Here is an 8,134-nt window from a genome sequence, read left to right on the forward strand (position 1 = left end):
GAGAACAAGACACATGCAGCCTATACCAAAGAGGGGCCACTCTCTAAGGAATGACTCCCATGAGGCAGAGAGTTAGTCATAGCTCAGGCAGTGGCCTCCCCAGTCCACCAGAGTCCCAAGCCCCTGGCCAGCCCAGAAGCAGCAGAGCCCCTGAGAGAGAAGGATCCTAAGGTCAGCAGGGCCATAACCATGTGGACTGTGCTGAGGCTCAGGGTTTTTCTGCTTCTGACCCCTGAACTTTGCACATCCGGGGTCGAGGAGGAGAAGGTCGAAGAATGATGGCAATTAGATTTCCTGCCGGCCTGGTGGGAGGGAAACTCAGGGTGGGAACTTCACCTGCTTAACAAAACTACACGTCTTCCTCACCTAAATTTGAAGATTGTAACTCATCTCTACCATATAAGCTACCGATGAAGATAGCAGTCACTCCACCCGCAAGTCACACCGTGATCCATTTTGAGGACGAGCCAGCTGTGTTGGTTGTAAAAGATGCAAGAATTTATTTGTGGCCATGAGAAGAGGGCACGATGGCTCAGAGGCACAGTTAAAGCAGGTGCTGTGCATCAACGAGTTGCATTCTTAGCTCCTAAATTCCTAGCCACATCCTTGCACTTTGTCAGCAATATGTCAAGCCAACACCTTCAAAAATTGACAACTGATTGGTGTAAAAAGTCTGGCTCAATGGACATAAAAATAACTCGAGAAGGTAAATCATATATCTTTGCTCTTTCCAACTAAATACACACCTGACTTGGGTTTCTTCGTGCTGGTTAAGCAGCGGCAGGTGCTAGACCTTTGAGACAGACGTGCCTGGATTCGAAGCCTCACTCTGCCACTGACTAGCTCTGTGGCCTCTCACAAATTGCTTGATCTCTTATAGCCTCAATTGCTTCACCTGTAAAACGTGAAGGATGCTACTAAATGCCTTGGGAGGGCCTTGTGAAGAATAGATATGTGTTCAAGATCTATGCCTGGTATATGGTACCAGCTACATGCTTGTTAGCTTTTAAATAACTTCTTATATGTTTTCATTGATGTAGAACCTCAGGTAGTCTTACATTTAGCAGCATCAAGTTACCAGCAAATCATGAATGGCCTCATTGCTTTTTTATATGTTTAAACAGTTTATTAAAAATATATATATTTTAATAATAAAATATATTATATATATTTTAATAATAAAATATATTATATATATTTTAAGTATATATATATTTTTAAGTATATATAATATATAAAATATATTATATATATTTTAAGTATATATATATTTTTTAAGTATATATAATATATAAATATATATATATATATATATATATAATATATTTTAAGTAGGCTCCATGCCTAGTGTGGGGCCTGAACTCATGACTCAGAGATCAAGATGCCCTACCAACTGAGCCAGCCAGGAGCCCCCTAAATATATATATATATATATATATATATATATATATATATATATACATATATGTATATATACATATATACAAATGCATATATACATATATATATATATGTATATATGTATTTTTTCTAGATGCTTTCTACTTTAGGGAGAGAGCATACATGAATGGGGGAGGGGGGAGAGAGAGAGAGAGAGAGAGAGAGGGAGAAAGAGAATCTTAAGCAGGCTCGATGCTCAGGTGGGCCTAACACAAGGCTCGATCCCACAACCCTGGGATCATGACCTGAGCCAAAATCAAGAGTCAGACACTCAACCAACTGAGCCACCCAGTCACCCCAATATATATTTTTATGAATAGATTCACTATTACTTGTAATTCATTGTTACTTTTATTTTGAATAAAATTCTTTTGTTTTTATTAACTCATTTGTACAGTAATGCTCTATTTTGGCAAGTATATAGGTTTTCATTATGTTAGTTAAAGATAAGTTCATATAAAGATTACTAGTAAATGATTGTATAAAGTTATAACACTAAGTCCAAAATCATGGAACTGCTAAGATGGACTTTTGGAAACTCAAACAGAATGCTTCCTAAGCCTGCTTTCCTTTCTAACATCCTATTTTTAGTCTACTTTTGCTCTTTTTCCCCCCAGCTTTCCTGACGCTTAATTGATAAATAAAAACTGTACATATTTAGGTTGTACGGCATAATTATTGGGGTATAATGTGATGCTCTAATATGCATTTTGAAGTGATTACCACAATCAAGTTAATTACCTTAACCATCATGTCACATGGTTACCATTTTTTTAGTGTGTATAGTTAGAACAATGATAATCAACTCTCTTAGCAAATTTCAAGTGTACAATACACCATTATTAACTACAATCACCGTGCTGCACATTAGACCCCTAGAACTTATTCATCATACATAACTAAAAGCTTATACCCTTTGATCAACATTTCCCCCATCTCCAAACCCCTGGCAATTACCATTCTATACTCTGGTTCTGTGAGATCAACTTTTTTAGATTCTACATAGAGTGAGATCATAAGGTATTTGTCTTTCACTGTCTGGCTTGTTTCACTTAATATAATACCCTAGGTTTCATCCATGTTGTCACAAATGGCAGGATTTCTTTCTTTTTTATAGCTGAATAATATTCCTAGATAGATAGATAGATAGATAGATAGATAGATAGATAGATGATAGATACATACATACATACATACATATTACATTTTCTTTATCATTCATCCATTGATGGCACTTAGGTTGTTTCCATGTCTTGGCTATTGTAAATAATGCTGCAATGAATATGGGAGTAGAGATGTCTCTTCAAGATCCTTATTTAATTTCCTTTGGATATATACCGAGAAGTAGAATTGCTGGATCATATGGTAGTTCTATTTTTAATTATTTGAAGAAACTCCATACTGTTTCCATAATGGCTGCATCAATTTACCTTCCCACCAACAGTGTACCAGGGTTCCCTGTTCTTCTCCTCCTCACCAACACATGTTATCTCTTGTCTTTTTTTTAAATGTTTATTTATTTTGAGAGAGAGAGAGAAAGCTGTGGAGGGCCAGAGAGAGAGAGGCAGAGAGAGAATCCCAAGCAGGTTCCACAGTCAGTGCAGAGCCTGATTCAGGGCTCAACCTCACGACCATGAGATTATGACCTGAGCCAAAATCAACAGTCTGACACTTAACTGACTGAGCCACCCAGGCGCCCAGTGTCTCTTGTCTTTTTTGATACTAGCCATCATACCAGGTGTGAGGCAATATCTCATTATGGTTTTGAGTTGCATTTCCCTGATAATTAGTGTTGCTGAGTGCATTTTCATATACCTGTTGGCCATTTGTGTGCCTTCTTTGGAAAAATGCCTATTCAGGTCTTTTGCCATTTTTCAGTCAGGTTATTCTTGCTATTGGGTTGTAGGAGTTCCTTACATATTTTGGATATTAGCCCCTTATCAGATAGATGGTTTGCAAATGTTTTTCCCCATTGGCAAAATTCATTGCCAAGACCAATGTTAAAGAAATTCTCCTGTATGCTTTCTTCCAGGTGTTTCATGGTTTTAGAATTTACATTTAAGTCTTCAATCCATTTCAAGTTAATTTTTGTATATGATATAAGATAGGGGTCCAGTTACGTTCTTTTGCATGTGGGTATCCAGATTGCTCAGCACCATTATTCCTGCCCAAGATTAGACGACATATTGCCCTTTTGAAAGATTTTTGCTAGCATTTAATAGTATCTAATGAGTTGTGGTTGGAAATGGAGGAAAGCTTAAAAGGAAAGAGATGCTATTTCATGAACCTCTAGAGCTGTACTTCTCAAACTTTAGCATTGTATACAAATTACCTGGGGATCTTAAGGTGCATATTCTGATTCAGTAGGCCTGGGGTGGAGCCCATGGATTTTAATATGCTTCTTTATTTTATTAAGCTTTTCATTTTAAATACAGTGTAGTTAAGGATGTCACTTCCTAACAAGCTCCCAGGTGATGCTGATGCTATTGGTCTGAGGACCACACTCTGAGCAGAACAGGTGCTAGAAGTATGTACAGACAGAAGAGCTGTGTGATGTGCCAAGATAACCGTTATACAACTTAAAGAGATATGTCATGGACTTTAAGATTGGTCATGGTTCTTTTATATTGAAAGTTGAAAGGTTCATTTTGTCAGTAAGACATGGACAAAGAGACATCTTTTCCAAATTTCATGAGGTATTTGCAAAGAATATTTCTGCCTGCCTAGAAGTTCTAGGACACGCAACTGAAAAATTCAGAATTAGCAAGAGAATTCAATCACACAACTGTTGATAGGAAAAAAAAAATAGATTTCCTATAAGCCAGTAAGAAGCAGTTAGAAAATTTCACTGTATGTGGGCGTAGGGCAAAGAAGAGAAGTTTCATTCACAATAGCAACCAAAATACAAAGTACCTGGTGCCTGGATAGCTTGGTCACTACAGCATGTGACTCTTGATCTTGGGGTTGTAAGTTCTAGCCCCATTTTGTGTGTAGAGACTACTTAAAAACAAAATCTTAAAAAAAAAATTACAAAGTGCCTAAGGCTTTGCTTAGTCCAAAATATGCAAGAACTATAAGAATAAAATAACAAGATTAGAATTTAACCAAGGTGTATGTATCCACATGCAAAAAAGTAAAGTTGGACCATTGCCTTATGCCATATACAAAAATTAACTCAACATAGATCAACAGTGGGGCCTGGCTGGCTCAGTCAGAAGAACATGTGACCCTTGACCTCTGGCTTATGAGTTCGAGCCCCATGTTGGGTGTAGAGATTACTTAAAAATAAAATCTTAAAAAAAAATAGATCAACTAAACTTAAGAGCTAAAACTTTAAAACTCTTAAAGCATAGAGGGAAAGTTTATGACTTTGAAGTTGGCAATTTCTTGGATATGATGCCAAAAGCAAAAGCAACAAAAAAAAAAGATAAATTTGACTTCATCAAAATTTTAAAACTTTTGTTTTTCAAAGAACACTATGAAGAGTGAATAGGCCACCCATGGAATGAGGAAATCGTTACAAATCATAGGTTTGTAAGATGTCAATATCTCAATGTATAAAGAACTCTTATAACTCCACAACAAAAAAAATAAAACAACTGGATTTTAAAATGGGCAAAGGACTCAAACAGATATTTCTCTAAAGAAGATATACAAGTTGCCAGCTAGTACATGAAAAAAAAATTACCATCACTAATCATTAGGGAAATACAAATCAAAATTACAATGAAATACCACCTCCCGCTTATTAGGATTGGTGCTATGAAAGCAAAACAAAGCAAACCCCAAAATAACAAGAATTTGCAAAGATGTAGAAAACTTGGAGCCCTTGTGCACTGTTGGCGGGAATGTAAAATGGTGCAATTGCTAATGAAACTCGGTAGGACAATTCCTCAAAAAAATAATAAAATAAAATAAAAAATAGACTTGCCATATGATCCAACAATCCCACTTCTGGGTATTTGCCCAGAAGACTTGAAAGCAGAGACTCACTAGAAAGGAGGCTAGAAACACCCCTGTGTTCATAGCATTATTTGAAACAGGCAAAATGTGGAATCAAGACAAGTGTCCATTGGGGGATGGATAGATAAACAAAATGGAGTATTACTCAGCCTGGAAAAGGAAGGGAATTCTGACACAGGCTACAACATGGATTAGCCTTAAGGATGTTAGGCAAAGTAGAACACGCCAGTCACAGAAAGACAAATCCTGTACATTATGCTTCCACTTATATGAGGTACCCGGAGGCAGAAAATGGAGTGGTGGTTGCCAGGGCCTGGGGGAAGGGAGAATGGAAGGGAATGAGGGGGTCATTGTTTAATGGGTACAGACTTTCAGTAACGTTTATTTATTATTGAGAGAGAGACAGAATATGAGCATGGGAGGGGCAGAGAGAGGGTGAGACACAGAATCTGAAGCAGGCTCCAGGCTCTGAGCTGTCAGCACACAGCCCGATGAGATCATGACCTGAGCCAAAGTCGGACACTTAACCGACTGAGCTACCCAGGTGCCCTGCTAATAATATTTTTTAAAGGGATGGGGCGCCTGGGTGGCTCAGTCGGTTAAGCATCTGACTCTTGATTTCGGCTCAGGTCATGATCTCCCTGTTTGTGATTTGGAACCCCACATCAGGCTCTGCACTGTCAGTGTGGAGCCTGCTTGGGATTCTCTCTTTCCCTCTCCCTCTGCCCATCCCCTACTTGTGCTGTCTCTCTCTCTCTCTCTCTCTCTCAAAATAAATAAATAAACTTCAGAAAGAAAAGGAGACTAATGAAGGATGTGTTTAACTAGAAATAAAAATATACTACAAAATAAAAGACTGATAAACTGGACTACAAAAAGTTTATCACTTCTGTTGTTAAAAAAATAAACAACACATAAAGCAAACTATAAACTGGGGAAAATGTTTGCTCTAAGTTTGGCAAAGGGCAAATAAGCTTAACATACTAAACTTTTATAAATCAACATGAAAGACACAATCGAACTCACAGAAAATGAACAAAGGGGGAAAAGGTAATTCATAAAAGGAAAATGCAACGGCCAATAGAGTCATGAAAAAGCTTCGACTTCACTAATCAAAGTAATGCAAGTTAACACATCTATCAAATTGCACTAATTTTTAAAAATTAGACAATAAATTTCATATATTAAAAAAAAAGAAAAAAAATAATAAAAATTATAATATCCTGGGACGCCTGGGTGGCTCAGTTGGTTAAGCATCTGACTTCAGCTCAGGTCATGATCTCATGGTTCGTGGGTTTGAGCCCCGTGTCGGGCTCTGTGCTGACACCTCAGAACCTGGAGCCTGCTTTGGATTCTGTGTCTCCATGTCTCTCTGCCCCTCCCCTGCTTGCACTGTGTCTCTCTCTCTCTCAAAAATAAATAAACATTGAAAAAAATTTTTTTAATAAAAATAAAAATTATAATATCCAGTGTTGGTGAAGTTACAGAGAATGTAGCACTTTTGTACATTGGTGAGTGAGAATTAGAGGAGAGAGAAAATTATTACAAATTTCTTGGGACAATATAGCAATATAATTTTTCCTACCCTTTAATTAGAAAGCTTATTATTAGATACATATAATGTGCAAAGATTGAGCTAATAATTATCCCTAACAGTGCTACTTAGAATAACAAAAACATGACAACTTCTTAAGTGTCCAAAACCATGGGATTGGTTAAAATGGTACATCATCCATGAAATGGAATAAAACTGATTTTAGAAATGACATTTAGAAGAACATTCAATGAACAGGAAATGTGTACCAATGCAGCAAATGGGACAAGCGGATTATAAACAGTAGAAGCAACATACATACATTGAAAAATTACTGGCAGTATATACAAAATATTAGCAGCCGTTATGGAAGAAAGTGAACTATAAATTATTTTTCTCCCTTTCATCTATCTGTATTTCCTATCTTTATTTTTTTGTAAGATACTTGGTTTACTTTTGTATCAAAAAATAATCAGCTTAAAAAATAATTTTAGGGGCGCCTGGGTGGCTCAGTTGGTTAAGCGGCCGACTTCGGCTCAGGTCACGATCTCATGGTTCGTGAGTTCGAGCCCCGCGTCGGGCTCTGTGCTGACGGCTCAGAGCCTGGAGCCTGTTTCGGATTCTGTGTCTCCCTCTCTCTGACCCTCCCCCATTCATGCTCTGTCTCTCTGTCTCAAAAATAAATAAACGTTAAAAAAAAATAAAAAAAAAATAATAATAATTTTAAAAACCTCTAGATGAATTTTGAGGAAAAGACTGTAATCATTCCTTGGCCTGTAACAGGAGATGTCCACTTTAGATTTTTTTTTTTTAAATGTCAAAGCACTAAGGAAAGACTGAGTCCAACTCACTTTTTTGAAAATAAAAAAGCGAGTGTAAAGACATTAAGTAAACTGACAGAAGCCTCTTTGTTACTTCAAATTCAGTTTGGCTGGGAATAAAAGACATCCAAATAACAATGGGTCAAATAACAGCCCACAAGATTTTATTCACTCAAGTAACATGTCTAGGGTTCAGCAGCAGCTGGGGCTGAAGTCATATTCTCAGTATTTCGGGGAGTAGGTTTTTATCTTGTTGCTCCACCAACCTCTGTGGCGAGCAGCCACCTAACAACAACTTTGCTGTTTCAGCTCCAGCCATCACATCTGCCTTCCAGAGAGCTGGAAGTAGAAAGAAAAGAAAACTTACCCTATGTCT

Source organism: Panthera pardus, unplaced genomic scaffold (genome assembly GCF_024362965.1).
Source record: "Panthera pardus isolate Hobbes unplaced genomic scaffold, ASM2436296v1 HiC_scaffold_17, whole genome shotgun sequence".
Lineage (NCBI taxonomy): Eukaryota > Metazoa > Chordata > Mammalia > Carnivora > Felidae > Panthera > Panthera pardus.